The sequence below is a fragment of the Labeo rohita genome, chromosome 5, assembly GCF_022985175.1.
Source record: "Labeo rohita strain BAU-BD-2019 chromosome 5, IGBB_LRoh.1.0, whole genome shotgun sequence".
In the NCBI taxonomy this organism is placed as follows: Eukaryota; Metazoa; Chordata; class Actinopteri; order Cypriniformes; family Cyprinidae; genus Labeo; species Labeo rohita.
Window position 1 is genome coordinate 26,754,270 of NC_066873.1, and position 21,477 is coordinate 26,775,746.

The window sequence follows — 21,477 nt, forward strand, 5'->3', positions numbered from 1 at the left end:
CTCAGAACGAGCAGATGAAACAAAATAAACGTGGTCGTTGCTTTCGGAGGTGGATGCCTGCTGTTTGGGAACGCAGTTGTGTAAGACAGTTCTAATGGCCATTAAACAAAAATACTTTGATGATAGACTTTGATTGGGCATTTAAAAATGACCGTAACAGCATTCTAGATGCTGTGCAGAGAGATTGTTTTGCTGGTTAGTCAGGTTTTGCTGTCCCATAGCACAAAGTCACATGACTTTTTGGTTGCGTATAGAGGAATTTATTGGGTAAATACGTTTCCATCTCCTATTATTCACATTAACAAACATATAAGGTCAAAAACCACCTCAAGCGAGTGTAAAATTTTTTTGTGAATTAAGTGATTTTTATTCGAAATGTGGTGTTTCCATCACTCATTTCTGATGCAATACTTCAAAATGCGCATAAAAACAGGGTGATGGAAACATCGCTGTTGTTATAGTAATATCTCAAGAAACAAATTGACAGATAATGTACTCACCCCCTTGTCATCCAAGATGTTCATGTCTTTCTTCTTTCAGCCATAAAGAAATTATGTTTTTTGAGGGAAACATTTCAGCATTTTTCTCCATATAATGGACTGGTATGGTGCCCCAATTTTGAACTTCCAAAATGCAGTTTAAATGCTGCTTCAAACAATCCCAAATGCGGTTGTAAACGATCCCAGCCGAGGAAGAAGGGTCTTATCTAGCAAAATGATCGGTTGTTTTCATTAAAATAATACAGTTTATATACTTTTAATGGCAAACGCTCGTCTTGTGTTACTCTGCCTAAACTGTTTTGGTCCGGTTCATGACAGTTATGGTATGTCGAAAAATTCCCATCTCATGTTCTCCCTCAACTTCAAAATAGTCTTATATCGCTGTTTTACCTTTTTTGTTGAGGGTGTTTGATTTTCTTCAAACTCGGGGCACCATAGCAGTCCATTATATGGAGAAAAATGCTTATGTTTTTTAACTCAAAAAACATAATTTCTTTATGGCTGAAGAAAAAAAGACATGAACATCTTGGATGACAAGGGGGTGAGTACATTATCTGTAAATTTTTGTTCTGGAAGTGGACTTCTCCGTTAAGATTTGACCTCTTAAGATTTTTGATCACTTAACATCCTAAAAGTTGCTTCAGGTAATTAATTCCAGTCACAGAGGTTCAGCTGACAAAACAGGTTGGGAATCCCTGCTCTATACGGTACTGTATATTATTTACACTTGTATTTTCTGTTCTTTTGTATTTAGTGTTTTTTGTCTTCTGTTGTATTGCAGAACGTCTGAAGTCTGTGTCTGCTGCCACTTTCAGCTAAAAAACTGTTATAGTCATCTCCCTTGTGACATATCACACTGTGCTTCTATTGATCTTGTTTTATACTTGACTATAATAAGAACAGTGACAAACCTGACTCACATGACAAACAATATTCAAATCTATGATTATTCTTTTAAAGCTAAACTGCATCTAATCAAGGACAAAATATTATTCATAAGAGAGAACATTTTGAGACAGTTGTGCTCTATAACAGTTGATACATTAAAGGGATAGTTCACCCAAAAATGAAAATGTTGTCATTAATTACTTACTCTCATGTTGTTCCAAACCTGTAAGGCCTTTGTTTATCTTCGAAACACAAATGAAGATATTTTTGAAATTCTGAGAGCTTTCTGACCCTGCATAGACAGCAATGCAACTAACATGTTCAAGGCCCAGAAAGGTAGTAAGGATAACATTAAAATAGTCCATGTGACATCAGTGGTTTAACCGCAGTGTTATGAAGCTACAAGAATAGTTGTTTTGCTGTCTATGCTGGGTCAGAAAGCTCTCATATTTCATCAGAAATATCTTAATTTGTGTTCCGAAGATAAATCTTATGGGTTTGGAACAGCATGAGTTTTAGTAATTAATGACAGAACTTTCATTTTTGGGTAAACTATCGTTTAACTGTTATTATTTTCACTACTCTGCAGCTTTTAACACTGAATAAACTTGAGAAAATAACTACAAAGAAGGAATTTACATTTCCAATATAGATGTCCTGTTGATATCATTGAGGACATGACTGGTAGGATGAAAGCAGGATTTCCCTTCTCTAAGATCTGCTCTGCTGTCTGTGGGGTTAAAAGTTCCTCATATTGACGGATCTGAATCAAAAGGGCTACCCATAACCCCCTGCTGCCATTAACAATCCCCCACAAGCACACACAGTTGGAGTGTGAGAATAAAAACACAACACATACACATATACACTCCGGAGATCCAGATTCTCTAATCTGCAACCGCAATCCTTTTGTAATGCCGTAATCCAAAAACTCAGGCTGTTTGTTTATCTAGGATGATGTTAAAAAACACTTACGTCACATATTTTCAAAGACATACCATACCCAGCCGATACAGGATATTAACCAGCAGGCATTACAAATGACACATTGGTAATTAACCTAAATACACTTTGAGTATCTTTGATGCATTTTGATGATGTCTACATGATTGTCTTTTTAAAGAAATTAATCATTTTATTCAGCAATGATGGATTAAATTGATTAAAAGTGACAGGAAAGACTTTTATATAGTTGCAAAAAATGTCTATTTCAAATTAATGATGTTCTGTTAAACTTTCTGTTTATCAAAGAATGCAAACCATATCACAGTTTCCACAAAAATATTAAGTAGCATAACTGTTTTCAGCATTTACAATACAAAGAAATGTTTCCTCGGCACCAAATCAGCATATTAAAATGATTTCTGAAGATCATGTTATGGTTGATAAAAATTCAGCCTTGTCATCAGGAATAAATAATATTTTAAATTCTAATATTTTACAATATTGCTGTTTTTGTATTTTTGATTAAAATATATGCAGCCTTGGTGAGCATATGAGACTTCTTTACAAAAAAATTTTATCAATCCCTAACTTTTGAATGGCAATGTATATCACACCGCAGTTTATGCTCATCGACAGAGTCAAACAAGATGCAATGCCTATAATTCTCTACCACATCGGAGAAAAAGATGTGGGGAAGGTGATAGACTTCTTCCTTTTTGAACACCACTGGGGTCCATCATCGATCCTCATTAATGACTGACTACAAGCCTCCGGGCTTGAGTCTTTAATTGCTGCTGGTGCATCAGAATGTGTTTTGGGGGAGAAAAGGCAGGTCAAACAAAGTACCTTTACTGCACCTAGCAAATGGTCTCACCAAGGGCACAGCCTCCATCCCGTAATGATTGTGCTGAACGGGTGAGAGGAGAATGAGAAGATGCTTGAAGGACAGCGGGCCGAGTCGGTGACACGAAAGACATTGATAGGCCTATTAGACTTTATCTAGAAGGCTGGAAAGTTCAAGTGAAACTGAGTGTGTTTGGGTTTCACAAGAAATGTACCATATCTTGTATATCCATTGAATTTATTATTATTATTGTTTTGTTTTATGTTTACTCTTTTATTTTGTAAATATTTGTATTTGTTAATATAAAATACAGACCTTATAAATACATGTAGTCCACAAGAGAAAATAATAGTTGAATTTATTAAAATGACCATACACTTGATTCTTAATACTGTGTTGTTAACTCAGTGATCCACAGCTGTTTTTTGTTGTTGTTGTTGTTTAGTGATACCTGTTCATGAGTCCCTTGTCCTTCATGAGTCCTAAACAGTTAAACTGCCCCCTGTTCTTCAAAAAAATGCTTCAGGTCCCACAGATTATTTGGTTTTTTTAGCATTTTTGTGTATTTGAACCCTTTCCAACAATGACTCTGTATGGTTTTGTGATCCATCTTTTGACACTAAGGACAACTGAGGGACTCATATGCAGCTATTACAGAAGGTTCAAACGTTTACTGATGCTCCAGAAGGAAACACAATGCATTAAGAGCTGAAAACTTTTGGAATTTGAAGATCAGTGTAAATGTAACTTATTTAGTCTTCTGGGAAACATGTAAGTAACTTCTGTAGCTTCTGAAGGGCAGTACTAAATGGAAAAAAAATGATATTTAGGTAAAATAAGAAAAATGTACACATCTTCATTCTGTTCAAAAGTTTACACCCCTGGCTCTTAATGCATTGTTTCCTTCTGAAGCATCAGTGAGTGTTTGAACCTTGTAATAGTTGCATATGTGTCTCTCAGTTGTCCTCAGTGTGAAAAGATGCATCTCAAAGTCATTGTTGGAAAGGGTTCAAATACACAATAATGCTAAAAAACCAAAGAATTTGTGGGTCCTGAAGGATTTTTCTGAAGAACAGCAGGCAGTTTAACTGTTCTGGACAAACAAGGGACTCATGAACAGCTATGAATAAACAAAAAAACACAGTTGTGGATCATTCAGATAACAATACAGTAATAATCAAAAATATGTAAACTTTTGAACAGGGTCATTTTTATAAATTCAACTATTATTTTCTCTATCTTATTCAGGTCAGTACTGAAAAATAACATGCATATTGTATGATCCCTCTTATTTTGGTAAAATAACATTTTGCAGATTCTGCAAGATGTATGTACATTTTTTACTTCAGCTGTATATATTTAGCTATTATATGTTGTCAGTTCAAATGTTGGTAACTAAGATTTTTATGTTTTATTAAGTAGTCTCTTATCCTCACAAAGCCTGCATTTATTTGATAAAAAAAGATTCTAAAACAGTAATAATGTGAAATGTTTTTTCAAAATAATTTTTTTCTATATGAATATATTTTATATAATTATTATAATATTTATTTATTAATATTCATATAATTTATTCCTGTGAATTTTCAGCAGGCATTACAGCAGTCTTCAGTGTCACATGATTCTTCAGAAATCATTCTAATATGCTGATTTGATGCTCAAAAGCATTTCTTATTATTAGCAATGTTGAAAACAGTTGTACTGCTTAATATTTTTGTTTAACAGAAAGTTCAAATTACAAATTAACAGCATCTATTTAAAAAAGAAATCTATTTTAACATAAATGTATTGTGTGTGTGTCCTTTCTGTCTTCATCTCATTGTGTGTGTGTGTGCTTGCGTGTGCGCTCTCTGTGCTGTGTGGAGGGCAGAGGCTCTGGGAAAAGAAGGAAGTCATAGCGAGAGCAGAAGGAGAGAGCATTCTTTCCCGCTGAAGTCACCCTGTCTGTGGCGATGGGAGAGCAGTGCTGTCCACACGCACACACAGCCGTCTCTGTGTGTCAGCGTCGGTGCGAGTGGGTGGGAGTACACCACTGCAGGGGTTTTGGGTTGAGATAGAACGAGAGAAAGAGAGAGAGAGTGGAAAGAGAAGGATGGAAAGAGAGAGACACAAATAAGAGAGAAACGAGAGATAGTGGCAAGGAAAGAGAGAGAGGGTAAAACAAGTGCAGGTGAGAAGACTGAAAATAGATAGAGGTGGATGAGAAAGAGAGCTATAGTGAGGCTGGACAGAAAGAGGAAGAGTGAGAGTTTTTACAACTAAAAAGAAAGTGGGATGAGACATAAACGAGGGGATAATAAATGGAAAATAAGAATAAGGTGGAGACGTGTTATGATAAGGAACAGTTATATTCTTCAGCCATAAAATAAAAATTCTGCCATTTGATCACCCTTATGTTGTTCCAAACATACATGACTTTATTCTTTTGAGAAATATTTCTGATCAGTGTTTGTCCAACAAAACAACATTGGACCCCAACTGACTTTCAACGTATGGATAAACACTGATAAAAAATATTCTTCAAAACATCTTTTACATTCCAGAGAAAAAAAGAAAGTCATACAGATTTGGAATGACATGAATGTGAGTAAATTAAGGTTTTTTAATGATGAATTTACATTTTGTGTGAACGACTTCTTTAAGTGTTCTGGAACGTACATTCTTCCTCAGACGCAGACAGAACACTAATACACTGTAATAAAAATAGAACATGAGCATCAAACCCAATGGTCAAGACTGTCAACACAGTTACCAGATAAAAAACTGTTTTTCCTCCCCAAAAATATATAAGTTTAGTTCTGTTTCAGTATTATTCTGATTTGTTATTGTTCTGTTAATGTCTCTAAGTGCAGTGCAGTAAGAACTGTTTTCCAAATACTGTCCTTTGTTTCTTCTACAAAAGTACATATAGAATCGTTAACAGAACCATTAAGGAAATCAAATAGTTGAATGCAATTGAAATTAGAAGCAGAATTGTTATTTTCCTTTATATTTCCCATGTCCAGTCAAGACTGATGTGCTGGCACTGAGCTCTCGAGCTAAATATTAGATCACAAAACTTGAAAACCTTGGATTAAAAGTTTAACTTGATGTATAGACTATATAGCTTTGGTTAGTGACTTGTTCATTTCTCAGGGATTTAAGTATGCTATTATTAACCAGATTGAATAGACATAAACATTTTTTAAACAACAATCTCAGTTTCTCAAACTAGCAGGAGATAGAAGAAATGTGTACATCCAGTGTCCTCCATTTTCCTTTGTATCTGTAATTAAGAGGTGATCTTTCCAAAGCGCGATAATGCATTCAAATCTTAGATACCCCATAATGAGTTGCTCAGGATTAAATATTTATGTTACTTTTCTCAATCTCACAGCTTCATATTTAGATTCAGCAGCCCTCCTCCAGCTCCATACAGCAGGGAATTTCCAGCACATGAAATTTTTCCTTGCAGCTTCTAGCACAATACTCAAGATGTAGGCCTGGCCACAGGGAGCCGGGGTCCATATCTTTCACCTCTTCATCCTCACTTCTCCAGGACTCCATAAGAGAGCCTGATCTTCCAAGTAGATTTGGAGGTGAGATTAAGAGGTGAAATGAACAATAAGAGCTGTTCTTGTAACCATATGAGCAAATGCAGTGTTTGGGTGATAAGGCCTTCCACTAAGCCTCCTCCCTCCCTTCTTCTTACTGTCCGCTGCCAGGACAGTCCCAGGGCCCTCAAACGTCAGGCCGCGGCAAGGCGCTCAAGCGCTGTCTGTAATTGCTTCGGTCTAGACACTGTCTGGTATGGGAAACAGACACGCACATTGAGCATAAGAGGGGGGAGGGGGATGAGGAGAGAATGCAATGGGATTAAAACGAGTTACAAACGGTCTGGATCCCTCCAGTGAAATAAAGGATGTCAGAGCCTGATTGCAGTGGGTGGATGATTTACAGTACGAGAGCTGCATTAGATGGAAGTGTTTCATTCAGCGTCAGTCCTCCTGTGGTCTATGGGGGTGAGCAAATGAGTTCTGCTGGCTTACTGACCTCAAACCAGCTTTGTTTTCACTCTGATAAAGTTGGTGTCTTACACATCTACAGCTTTATTTTGGATAGCACTTCAGTGTCTCTTTGCACTAGTCACAGTAAGCCTTATTAATCAGCATACTGGACCCCTTTTTGAGCTTCAGCTCACAAGTTATATATAAAAACACCTTATTCGCCTTGTTTTGCAACACCGAAGTAAGTTTTTTTCTTTGAATGCATAAGATTTCTGTTTCATTAGTCTCTATTGGTAGATAACTATAAGAATAACAAAGTGCAGAAAATGGTAATACTATAATACTTTGGTGTTATAGTTAATACTACAAAAGCCAACTTACAAATGGCTAATATCAATTTAGGGCCAATAAAATAGAATATGCTTAGTTTTGTTCATGAAAAAAGGTATTATTTCATTTTTTTTTTTAAGTCAGTGTTTTCAAATGTTTAATTTATGTTTTTTGCACCAGAAAACGTATTATATATATAAATATTAAGCACCACAGCTGTCATTAACATTGAAAATAATAAAAAATGTTTCATGAGCACCAGATCAGAAAATTAGAATGATTTCTGATGGATCATGTGACACTGAAGACTGGAGTAATGATGCTGAAAATTCAGCTTTCCCATCACAGGAATAAATTATATTTCAATATATATTCAAATAGAATACAGTTTTTTTAAAATTGTAATAAAATTTCACAGTATTACTGTTTTTGCCATATTTTTGCATATTCTGTGTCCTCTTTGTCAGACAGTAGTCATGCCAAAGCTATATAACATATACAGTCTTAATGTAATTCTAATAAAAAATTCATCACTGGTTTGAATTAATTTTCAAAAAACACTAATAATAACTTCTTTCAGAGTTGTTCATGTTCTCTTCTATATAAAGTATCCTGTTTACTGTTTTACAGAGTGAAAAACCACTCCAAAACGAGTACATCTGAGTGAGATTTCACAAACCAATTCAGATCATTTTGCTAATTAGTTTGACTATTTTGTTGAAAGGAACTGACTCAAAAGAGATTCATTCACAGGTTTATTCAGAATACACATTACTAGTTTTGATTCTAAACATCAAAGAACATACCAGTGTGTTTGTGAGAGAAAATGAAGTATAACGCGAAAAAAGATAGTATGAGAGTGTGCAGGAGTCTTGTGGACGATGCATGCCGTGCCGTGCTGTGCTAAACTGTACTAACCTCTCAGTGGGTGGCTGCAGTGCTAGAGCTCAAACAGACTTGAAAAGGATTTGGGGGACAATAATTTAGCTTTTCCTCTCCTCTGCTTCTTTCCTCCTTTTTCTTTATAGGCATTTCAAAGCCTGGGCAAGAAGGATGGAATGAAGTATTGTTCAAGAAGACTATCCATTCAATATTAAGTTCAAAATGTTTACACTGACACTTCAGGCCGCTGTGAGTACGTACAGTTTATTTTTGGTTGTCTAAGTCCTTTGAAGGTTTGCCAGTCCTGCCAGAATTTAGCAGTGTTCTTACACTTGAAATGCTGAGTGAGTAGGAGTGGGAAGGGTGTGGTGCAGTCCATTCTTAGCAGTGTGCAGTATGCCTGGCTTTATAAATGTCATCACTACTATCATTAGAGCTAATCTATTTTGTCACAGATATTGATTACGTAAAAGAAGGACATAAGAGAATATCCACAAATAAGTCTTATTCTGGCTAGGAAAGACCTCCTTTTCTTCATAGTAATTGAAGGGGGTAACTAAGATAACTGGGATTTGTTTTCTCTGCTGTAAGTCTCAGATTCAAGTTTCTGTCTGTAAGGGTATCGAACATGTAAAGTGACCAATCACAGTTCCGTTTGTTTTTATGTGGCTTTTACGGGCACATCATATTCATTATAAAATAGTTATTCAAAAATTATAGACCAGCACAGAAAAATCTAAATATGGTGTGGCAATCTCTGCAAATGATTGAACAGAAAAATCTTTAAAATAAGTGGTAGTGTGTGTAGACACTGTAATTTCAATTTCTGTCTATTCAAAAGTTTTTTAATGAACAGAAAAAATGTCTTGTGTTTCACAGCAGGACAAGTCAGACAGATTTAGAACAACATAAAAGTGAATAAATTAGGACTGAATTTTCTTTTTTGGGGTATCCCTTCAAGGTCTGTTCACAGCCACATGAATTGTCGCCACAAGATTTGTCTGTTCACACAATGTGAAAAAAAGGCAGACAAACTGAATTAAAATGCAAATTTTCTTTCTGACAGTAGGTTGTGCTTATTCTCACAGAGTAAGTCAAACTATTCAGATGTTGTCAAACAGCTGTTCAGATTTTAGTAATCCCAATGGTTTTTAGCAAAGAACATATGTAAGCCCGTTTCTGCCACCGAATAAAAAATGAAAAGTAATTGCAACCTTTTATTTCACAATTCTAACTTTTTTCTCACAATTGCGAGTTTACATGCCGCAATTCTGCCTATTTTCTCAGAATTGTGAAATATAAATTTGCAATTGCAAGTTATAAATTCACAATTCGGACTTTATTTTTCAGAATTTCATGTTTATATCTTGCAACGCTGATATTTTTTGTTTTGTTGAGAATTGTGAGATATAAACTCAATTTTGAGAACTTCCTGGTAAAAAAACTGGATTACTAGGTACAAACTTGCATTTGTGAGAAAAAAAGTCAGAATTGCGAGTTTTATCGCAACTCTATTTCTTGCAATTGTGAGTTTATATCATGCAATTCTGAGAAAAAAAATTCAGAATTGTTACTTTATATCTTTTTCCCCGGAATTGTGAGAAGTAAACTAGCAATTGTGAGTTATGAAGTCCAGTTCTGAGGGAGAAAAAGACTGATGTTCTCAGAATTGCGAGTTTATATTAACTCGCAATTGTGTGTTATAAAGTCAGAATTGCAAGAGATAAATTCACAATTCAGAAAAATAAAGTCTGAATTGTCTTCTGACTTTTTAACTGTATTCTTACTTTATAACTCGCAATTGCGAGTTTATCTCTCACAGTTCTGCAATAGAGTTTTATATCTCACAATTCCAAGAAAAATGTCAGAATTCCGAGTTTGCAGTTATTCAGTGGCAGAAACGGGCTTCCATAAGATCACCATAGGAGTACATTGACAAGAAAGCTGGTTCTAGATTGTTCCTCTGCTATTTACTATTTCTTAGCAAATTACTCTGTTCATAAGCACCACCATGTTTTAGTTTTATGTAACAGCAGCAGCACTAGTAATGTGACCAAAGCACATATCCTATTGGTATCCTACATATCCTATATATATATATATATATATATATATATATATATATATAAAAAGCATTGGCGACAAACTTGTGACGGCCTAAAAAGACACATTAACAGCTGTTTATTCAAAGTAAAATGTTTTCCGCACCAAACATTTGTGTTGGTGTGGCCTTTACACTGCCGTTCTAAACCCAACTGAGGCTTTTTACCAACCAAATGGCTTTACAGCAGTCACTTCTTTATTCCTATCTCCATCAGTCTCGCTCTGTTTTTCCTTCCACTCTATGAATAGACAATGACAAGGATGCTTGTTTCCATCGCACATCTACTACACGTGAACCAATACAACTTCACTACAACCCCATTCTCATAACTAACCAACCAACTCCTGCCACTCACACAAACACATAGATGCACATGAACACCTATACATCGACTTCAAATAGGCCAGGCTCAAACAACCTCCCGTGGCCCTCAGCTAGCCTCCCAGAAAGCCTTTTCATTTCACAGACGCATGGACGGGAGAAAAAGGAGGGAAAAATGAAGCTCGGGAGGAGGAGGGGGGCCGATGCGGGGGAGGGACCGAAAGGGGTGCGCGGAGAGGAGGAGGGGGGGTGTTAGGCAGCATTGTAATGATGGAGAGCAACTCGATACTCTTGCATGCTGAATATTCCCCTGGAGGGCTTTTTCCATTACCCGAGCACAGCAGAATGGTGGAGTCGTTTAGTTTAGCCCAAGCTGCCTAACGCTCTCTCAAGCTCCCCCTCCCTTTCTCTCACCCTATCTGTTCCCCTGCCGCCCCTCCCCTCTCTCTTTCTCCCTCTCTCGTGTTCTCTCCCCGCTCTGTGTTTTTCCATAGGCACATTGTGCAAATGTAACCTTTCAGTAAGCCCCTCCCCTCCAGGAAGTTGGCTGGCCCCTTTGCTGCCAGGAAATATGAAAAACTGGCAGGATGCCCATTTAATCTCCAAACAGAGAGAGAGAGAGAGCGAGAGGGAGAAACGGCAAAGCAGTTGAGATGGAGAAGGAAATGTTACAGTTTGACTCACCAGAAGGGAGGGGGAGAGAGGACAATTTTACTTTAGAGAGTCACATTAACTACAGCGCTCTGAAAAAGTGTCTGGTTTTCTGTATTTGTGCTTAGTTTTACCCTAAATGTCATCAGATCTCCAAACCCGTGAATGTATGAAAATGAGAAAACAACGACATATAGAGGAGACTGGAAATGGTTGTAACACAGGGTTCAACTGTAACAACTGTTGGTTAGTTTAAACCACTTAGAAATTAGGTACAAGAAACACCATTAGCTTCCAGTGGTGACATTAGACTGTCTTTGTCTTTGTCAGTGATGAGAATAGCGGCGTTATAAATAAACAGCGTTAATAACGGCATTACATTTTTCAGTAACGAGTAATCAAACAAATTACTGTTTCCCCCGTTACAACGCTGTTACTGTTACTGACAATAAAATGCGGTGTTACTAAAATTGAGCTCACGGAAGTGGTTTTCATCCAAGTAGGCTCTCTCGCAGCCATAGAACCTACAAAGCTGTGCATTGCGTTGCGTACTTCTTTTGAGGTAAATTCTGGCTTATTCCTTTCAGCGCGTCTTCTTCCAGAAACAAAAAGTAGCCGAGATTAAGTTGTTGAATGTTCACGTTTGTTTACGCAGTTTAGATGGGAAAAAACTGGAGCTTGCATTGGTATCATACGGACTACTTTATCAGAGAATATTTGTTTTCGACGTGACTTACTTCATTTAAAAGCAGACATTTCAAGCTTTCTATACATATATTTCTCATGTCCTCAAAGTAGGTATTCACTGAGGTTCAGGTTGTTTTATTTACGTGTTGCTGAAGACAGGTGACGGAGACTGAAACGGCAGAGAGCGCGCTGTTTATTTTCTTTATTTTACAAAAGTACATTGTTTTGTTGTTATTATGACTGTACACAAATAAAAGTAGACTCTTTGCGGTTTCAAACAATGCCTTATTCTTATCTGTGGGATGTTTTTCTTGTCAGTGGGTTGAAGTGACCCCAGTAACTTGATATTTAGCCCCTGGAAGGTGTCTCTCATGTTGTCCCAAAGCAACATTAAATTAGTGTAGAATAGTGTACAATGTTTTATTCATTTAACATATTTAGTGTTGGAAGCATCCAAGTTATTTAACATATTCAAACATTTTTTAAAAAGTAACACTATAGTTACTTTCCCTGGTAATTAGTTACTTTTATGATGATGTAACTTAGTTACTAACTCAGTTACTATTTGTGAGAAGTAACTAGTAACTAATTACTTTTTAGTAACATGCCCAATACCGGTCTTTGTGTACAAATAAGAGAAAGTCTTTGTGTATGAATAATTCTGTGTTATAGTTTGTTACTTTGGCTTGAATGATGAAATGAATGGATGGAAATGAGAGTGCAGGTGTCATCTGAATCAATAGGTTCTCTTATTTAATTTAATATATAGCATTAATTCAAAACTTACTCCAAAGTGTAAGAAATAGAAATGTCATGGAGTAGACAAAGTCATGGAGTATATGTATTTGTTCAATATTTTTTCCAACTTTGTTGAATAAAATGTTTACTAAATTTTTATTTTATTTTTTTTTAAGTAATCTGTAGCAAATAAATGTGGAAAACTTTAATAACTTTAAGATATGCCTTGCAGACATGAAAGCAAAAAGTGTTCAGATCTTTTTATAGTCCTTTACAATTGTTACTTTGAGACTGTATGATATGATTCCAGTGAGATCTTGGGTAAAATCCATGCCACACTGTACAACATCAACAATATCACACTGCATGACTGCAACACCAAATTTTTGACACAAACAGTGTTGCCAAGTTGAACAAATTGAGCTACTTTAACACTGTTGCCACAGGTTGTTTTTCATGTCTACAGGTTGAAACAACCCTAATAATGTGATATTTGGCTCCTGGAATGTGAATTTCACCAGGGGATCCAGCCAAAAAACATATATTTTACCCCCCGGAATGCGAACGGGCTAGTTTTGGGCTTGTTTTGTGTAACAATTAGGTGGGTTTTGTTGTGAAAACCTGGTAACCCTGAACACAACGTAAAGCTGGAATGCATTACATGACTTTTAAAATCTGAACAGATTTTTAAAACACTGGGCATCATAAACTTACCAACTTTCCAAATGGTGACAAAGGAAGACTGGCCATCACTCACTACACAACTGAGGATCACACACTACCAAACTTTGAAGTTGTTCTGATCACAACAATCTCATGCGGAAACATGTGCCTTTTTTGCTAAGAGATGTATCACAAAGGAAAACAATTTGTGTTCTAAAATTGGCAGAAAATATTAAATATGTTTGATATCCACCGATTGGATTGAATCAGAGTCTGAAGCTAAAAAATCGAAGTCTGTGACCATCATACGCTACGTGATTTTCTGTGGAATCTGTCAACTTGCAGACTGGCTCTGACTTTTTGCAACTAGCATCAACTTATCTAGACTGTAAGTCGGCAGAAAATCAGGACAAAAATCGTGTAGTGTATTTTAGGCTTCAGGCGTCATCGTAGGCCAAGATCGATCCTCATTTTAAGATTCTATTCCAGACATTCTCCATTTGGATATTATGGCTCTGTTTGTGGTTCTTCTGGGCCCTTGAGCCTCAGAAATGGCATTGTAACCTTTTCCAGGCTGACAAGCTACTCTTTTTTTGCAGTCTGCAGAAATTTCCTTCCTTTGTGGTAAGATGCACCTGGCTTAACTAACACAGTACTGCCAAATTCACTCTAAATGTAAAGGTAAATGTCTGATTTATGTTGAGCAGGGACAGCCTACATAAAAACTCGTCAAACAACGTTCCTTTATTATTGCTATCTGTGTTTTTGTTTTTTTTTCTGTACCATTGCTGTGTGTTTTTCTCTAGTTGCTAACATCTTATATGGCAATTTGATCAACCTTGGTTGTTATTCAGATGTCCTTTATAAATAAACTGATTTTGTTTTCAAAACAGCCAATCACAATTACATGTAATTTGGCCATCACATTCTAGGGGCAAAAACTTTTGCGCACACAAAGATTGCAAATTTTAAACTTTGTATTTAAACGTTAAAATTTTAAAGAAATGAAAGACAAAACAAACCTTTGTGACTATCTGTATACTACAACAGTCTACAACACCCAGCACTGTAAAAAGTTTCTTTATTAGTATCCATGAAGAACCTTTAACATTAATGAAACCTTTCAATTTTGCAAAAAGTTCTTTAATAGATTATTAAATGGTTATTAAAATGGCTCCATAAATGATCAAAATGGTTCTTTTAAGTTCTTTGGGGAACCCAAAAATTGCATTGCTGCAAAGACCCATCTTTGAAACCTTTATTACAAGAGTCTATATAATTAAAATGAGAATGCGAAATCAGAAGTACCAGATCTCGTATTAAATTACCAGGAGTCAGTACACAACACATGTGAGCATACACAAACCTGCCTTGCCACACCCTGAAGAGTCATTCAGCCCATTTAGCACGTCACACACCCAATACAGAAGGTGATATTGTTGCTTGGTGCGGTGTAGCCTAGTTAACATACAACAAGCAGGTTATAAAGATTGCTCCATACTGCTTTTTGTGAAAAGCAGACTCAATCTTATGTAACGTCCCACGTCATTCTCTTCCTGGTAAACAAGAGCTGCGCTGCTCTGGAGCTGAAGAGGTTTTAGAGCGCACATTAAAGCTAACTCTGACAGAGACAGTTTTGCCTACAGTACACAACCATCCAGCTCTTCTTTATGCCTCCATGTTTTGCAAAGGCACCTTGGCTCTTTTAAAAATGTCAAGTGTGGTAGAAGAACATTGCGATGAGTTGAGCTGGCAAAACTCGAGTTTGTGAGAATTTTGTTTAATGGGGAGAAAAAAACATACACGTGACCCCTGTTGAGCTTTAGCAGTTGAGTAGCTTCAAACTATGACTTTTTAAAAAAGCATCAAAAGGCCTTTTACTTTTTTAAATGTTCGTTTAAACCAAATTAATTGAGGTTGAACAGAACCACTTGTCCTTGTTCATAAAACTGTGGAATTTGATAGAACATTTTTACTTGCTAAATGGGAACAACTCTGATTTTTCATCAACAAAGTGAGGCGGTGAATTCGTTACTGATCTACTTGGTGATAAAAGCATGAGTAGGCTCCAGAGTCCTGCTGAGGCAGATGAGGTTGACTCACCTCCGCTCCCTGCCCTATCTCCTCTGTGATTTCCAGTCACTGAACTCAGCCCCATGTACTTTTTATGGGCCAAATAGTCCACTTCATCTCTTCCTGTGCTAGCAGCACTGAGTACCTTGCAAGGGCTGGGTCAAGAATACAGGGAGGTGCCCTAACTAACAGTGCCACCTGATGGCCAATGGTTGCTACTACATTAATCACATGACAGTTGCTAGGAACTAGAGCACCACCACAGGCTAAATGCCACAACTGCACATCAGAGATTTACCCTTAACATTTTTATTCCCCCACAGAAGTACTTTGATTTTCAGAATTTAGTTTCTGAAAGTCTACCTCATTCTTTATATTCTGGTTCTGTTCTATCCTTATGCACATTTTGATGAAACAAACAAGCTAAAGAAAGGATTGTCATTTTTTACCGTATTTATATCCTCCCTCCTTATTTTGTGCCTTTGCTCCATTTCCTGGAAGTGCTTCCTTACTTATGACGCACTTCCTGACGGTTTCTGTGCAATAGGAGGAAACAGTGGGTGGAGAAGAGAACTCATGGAAGGAGATGACTGTTTTCCTGACTCACATTTTCAGATTCCATCACTATTATGTGGAGGGAGAAAGAGGTTAATCTCACAACAATAGGTGACATGATGAAGAGAAGCTGAACCTCAGAGATACATTATATGCTGTTTTAGTGTACATTTGTTGAAAATGATTTTGACCTTCCTTTTTATTATTGTGCTAAAAAAAGATATAGTTAACCCAAAAATGAAAATTCTGTCATCGTTTACTCACTCTCATGTTGTTCCAAACCCATATGACTAACACAAAAGAATATAACTATGAAGAATGCTGGAAACATCAAAAAATGCAATGGGGACTGAAACTGGTTACAAACATTCTTGAAAATATTTAATTTTGTGTTTCATAGAAGAAACTGTGGAATGACATGAGGGTGAGTAAATAATGACAGAAATTTAATGTTTTAGACCGCAAAGGTTTAAAGGCAGCACAGAACAAAATCACCCATCAAGACCAGCAAATTGATTTTGCCATTGATATATTTGCACTATGAATGACTGCTATTTCTGTATTGCAGAAAACCCTGTCTTCCACTGAATACTGGAGGTCATTACTCCTATGGAACATAAGAGCTCCTGTTTCCTATACATCACCAGTCATCTCATCTGTTGAGAAGGACGAACACCATTTTTCTCATAAAACACAGAGGTAATTTCTCTAGTAGGTGCTGGTAAGCCATTTGTTTTATAGAGCTGCATGTATTACGGTTAATCTTTACTCTTGGTTAGCCATGAGACCAGCTCTGCTCTCTGGAACGGGGGTTATTGGACTACCTTACTGGAATTTAGGGGTCTAATGGACTTTAACACACACGCACACACAAAGAGGCTAAACCAGAGCCAGGTGATATGTGGTAGGCTCCAGGAAGGCCTCTTTTTTCCATTTGGGAGAGCAAGTGGGGGATCCCAATAATGTAAACATTCCTTTCACCTCACCATCACGCTCTCGCCGTGACCCTAAAACACCCTCCCTGCCACATCCCACATCCACGCATGCCGTGCAGACCCTTATCGCTCCACACTCCCCCTGAAGCCGGGCTGCACCGCTACCCCCGCGCTGCAGAGCCCTGACAGGCGCATGAAAAGGCGGGGGCTGGGAGGCATTTGGGCTGGGGGTGCGGAGGGGGTTCGAAGGGAGGAGGAGGAGGAGGAGGGGGAGGTTGAGGGGTTCCATTTAAATTCCTGCTTTGTTCCCATGTTCTCCACCAACCCCCCTTACTATTCCCGTTCCTTCGTTTTCTCCTCCTGGAGCTCTGTTTCCCAGCCTAGGGAGATCAGAAGAGAGTAAGAGCGTATGGAGCAGTAAGAGTGGGAGGGCTGAGGGTTAATTGAGCTGAGGTTACTACTTCCTGTTTGACTCCAAAATATAACTTCCTGTCCTGTGGAGTTTCTCGATGGCTTCAGCCTAAGAACGGTAAAGTTGTGTGTTAACAAAAACTACATAAAAGAGTTTTTTTCTTTTTCTTTTGTTCACCAATGCTGATTTATTTCACCAAAAAGCTGTAATAATGTGAAATATTATTACAATTTAAAATAACCATTTTCTATTTCAGTATATTTTAAAATGTAATTTATTCCTTTAATGGTAAACCTGAATTTTCAGAAGCTATTACTCCAGATTTCAGTGTCACAGGATCCTTCACAAATCATTCCAATATGCTGATTTCCTTCTCAAGAAACTTTTCCTATTATTATAAATGTTGAAAATAGTTGTGGTGCTTAATATTCAAAAGTTCAAAAGAACAGCATTTATTTGAAATAGAAATCTTTTGTAATATTATTTTTGATCAACGTAATGCATGGGCAAAAATCTTAATTTCTTGGGGGGGAAAAAATTCACCCAAAAATGTATTTATTTATAGTGTATAATTAATTGTTACAACCCACCTTTATTAAATGTGAAAATGCAACTATGAAACACTAAACTAAACCAAACATAGGGTAAAATAAACTGAAAAGACAAACTGAAAGAAAAAAAGAAATAGAAATAAGAAATACATTTTAAAATATAATAATCCTGAAAACTCTTTAAAGATAAATTAAACAGGATCACATATATCTGAAGGGCCCTTTCAAAAAGTCATTATCACAAAAATAGTGAAAAGCTGAAATCCATTTCTTAGAGGCAAGAAGAGAAATAAACTTTGTGGTCTGTTTCTTAGATGTAAAATTTTCCTTTCATTTGTGCAACCTCAATCTGAACCCTGACAAGCATGAACAGACAACTGTTTTCCCACAGAATTGTGGGTTTGGTGGCCAAATGGCAGAAGCAGAATAAATGAGCCAACAACGTTGTTGCCAAGCACAGAATCTCCCCCGTTCCCTGTCTAAATCACCTCAGTGTGCGTGTTAGATTATTTCTGTTGTCCAGTTGTAATTTGAGCATGAGTCATTGACACTTCGATTAATGACCCAATCCGAGGTCAAGTCCTTTTCAAGCTGCCTTCCTAGTGGTGTTGATATGAGAAAGCAATGCAGTCTGGGAACTTGAGTCAGAAACTCTACCCTGAACTGTTTGTCAAGCTACATTAGGAATTTTAGTTTTCCACATGTTAATGCTCATGTAACTGAAGGACTGATACTGAGTCATGTGGGGGCCTCTCTCTGCCCTGAGTGTAATAAAGCTACAAAGCAACAGGACAGTGCTACAAAATGCCCCCTAAAGTTATTTTTATGTGATTTAGACTAGTGGATTTTTGGATGAACTGTCCTTTTAAACTATTTTATTGATGTCCCTACTACCTTTCTGGACCTTGAACGCGTCAGTTGCGTTACTGTCTATGCAGGGTCAGAAAGTTTTTGGATTTCATCAGAAATATCTTAAGTTGTGTTTCAAAGATGAATGAAGGTCTAATGGGTTTAAAATGACATTAATGACAGAATTTTGATTTTTTAACTAACCCTTTTAAGCCAACCCGGGCTCATGAAAATACGTGCCTCTATATACATTTCTGCAACAACCTTACTGCATATTTCGCACTAGTGAAATGTCCAGACAGTGCCGCTAAAACGCACGTTCAATAGCACAGTTTTAATAGGTTGGTACAGGCATGTATTGCTGCGTTTTTAATATGGTGCGTGAGGTACATATTTCAGCTGTTCAGAATTTAAATATCCAGGGAGTGTTGCTAAAGGTTAATTCTCTATCGTGTTGGAAACACCCCTTACACCAAACCCAACCCTAAACCTATGTGATATTATTAACAAATGCAAAAGTGATATAAAAATGCAATTGTTGATGCAGCCGTGCTATTTTACCTTCCTTATGCAGATTTTAGTTATTTTGTCAAACTGGGAGCTCTTCATTACTAAAGTTCAACACCATATTGCATGAGTTACAAACCTACTGAATTAAAAAACTCTTTCATATAAAGCTGTATATATGACAACAACATTCAAAAGTATCAGTTTTCACATCGCACAGGATGTTAAAATTGCTAATAAATAATATTCTTCAAGTAATTGTGTGTTTGAAAAGGAATAAAAGTTGTCAGTTTTATTGCCTCTAGTGATCATTTCAACTGGAAACTTAAGTGATTTGTACATTTAGGTATGTTTTTTCAGTTTTGCAGAAGTGTATATAGAGGCACGTATTTCCAGTGAGCCCATTTTGCTTTAAGCAGCACAACCATTTTCAAAATAACAATAAATAAGAAACAATAACCACTAATTTTTAAGTGCCAAATCAGCATATTAGAATGATTTTAAAACATTAAAATAGAAAACTTGGCGTGAAAAAAAAAAGTTTTTATTTGCATACAGAATTGTAATTGGTCTTTCTTTCTAGCATCTGTTAAATGATTTATAGCCACATTTACACCATGAAGATGGTATTTCTGTGCATGTTGATGCTCAGGTACAGCTGACAGAACACAAGACACAAGAGTGTCATGACAACAGCATCTCATTTACACAGAAACCAAAGCCTTAAACCCAAACTCACCTTAAAGTTTAACACTATTTTTGCTGCATTGTAAGTTCTAGTGTTTTCTTCAGGAACTGCAAATTATATTAATTATATTTATATTAATTATATTTTTTTAAATGATTGATTATTTATATATTTAATAGTATTTGTCACAATGGCATCATGCACTGGCTTCAGGTGTGTGTTAATATTTCAATGCACATTTTGTTTTGTGTGTAATTTTCTAGGATTATGGCATAACCATTGTGACACATTCTTAATTTCTTTTCCCCCTCACTGCACCAATTACATCTGCATTTATCCCTCAGCTCTGTCTCTCTCCATTTCTCTCTCTCCCTCTCTCTCTCGCTCTGTCTTTCCTTTAAATTATAACTAGTTTGTGCAGCTGACTGCAGAATTGATGCAGCTGAGAGAAAGGAGGCGAAGACGAGAAATAAAAAGAGAGCAATGGAAAAGAAAGAGTCACTCGTGGATGAGAAAAGAACAACAAGGGAGAACGATAGTGAGACAGGGTAGAGGGAAGGCAGTGGATGGGAAACAAAACAGAATTAAAAAGAGTGATAGGTAGGCAAAGGAAGAGAAGAAGTTAGAACAGAAGAAGAGAGAGAGAAATCGGCAGAAGATTAACCAATAAGAGAGCCACCTTCGAGTGAGAGAGAACTGATCAAAACCGTGGAAGCCTGGCTCTTGGAAACAAAGGACCACAAACGTAAAACACGGATGAATGTATGGAACGAAAAGGGGTGTATGGCAAAAGCGAGAGCCAGGGAATGAACGAGGAAGAGGGGAACAAATGAAAAAGAGTAGGAATCAGCAGAAGAGGCTTTTGCGGTCCCAAAGCAGAGGGGGAGGAGGAGGGCAAGAGAGAGGCAGGTTGGGGATGGGAAGGCAAGATCAATAACTAATTTCAGTGCCGAGCCTCAGTCGGACTGTTTTCCAATAAGCCCTGGACATAACGAGTTAGCTTGAATAGCTGTGCTGCAGCTATTGCTGCTCTCTCTCTCTCTCTTCATCCATCCCCCTCGCTCTACCCGCCTCATGTCTCTCAGGGCCCTGGTGCTAGCGATGGCTGGATCGATCCTCTGCACGCACACAAACACGCACATACTCAGGCATACAGGCCCGAGTTTTGCAACAGGATGCCAAGACATGTCGCTGCTACTGCTGCAGCCTTGCATGCTGGTTGTGTGTGTGTGTGTTATTATTATTTCCATCATTATGAATCATCTCATATTTACGAAAGCCTGTTTCCACCACTAAATAAAAAAAATGTAATAAAGGTTACTGCAAATTTTAAACTCATAATTGTGATTTTTTTATTTCTCAGAATTG

At 37.1% G+C, this 21,477-nt stretch overlaps 1 long non-coding RNA gene across 1 annotated transcript in view; it reads left to right on the forward strand.

Annotated features, from left to right (window-relative positions):
• The window catches only part of LOC127164921 (uncharacterized), a 38,501-nt gene extending 17,206 nt beyond the window's left edge, over positions 1-21,295 (forward strand). The window contains exons 2-3 of the long non-coding RNA XR_007827720.1: positions 16,736-16,866; positions 20,454-21,295. This is a non-coding gene — a long non-coding RNA (uncharacterized LOC127164921). The remainder of the gene's footprint in view (positions 1-16,735; positions 16,867-20,453) is intronic.
• The last annotated feature ends 182 nt before the right edge of the window (positions 21,296-21,477 follow it).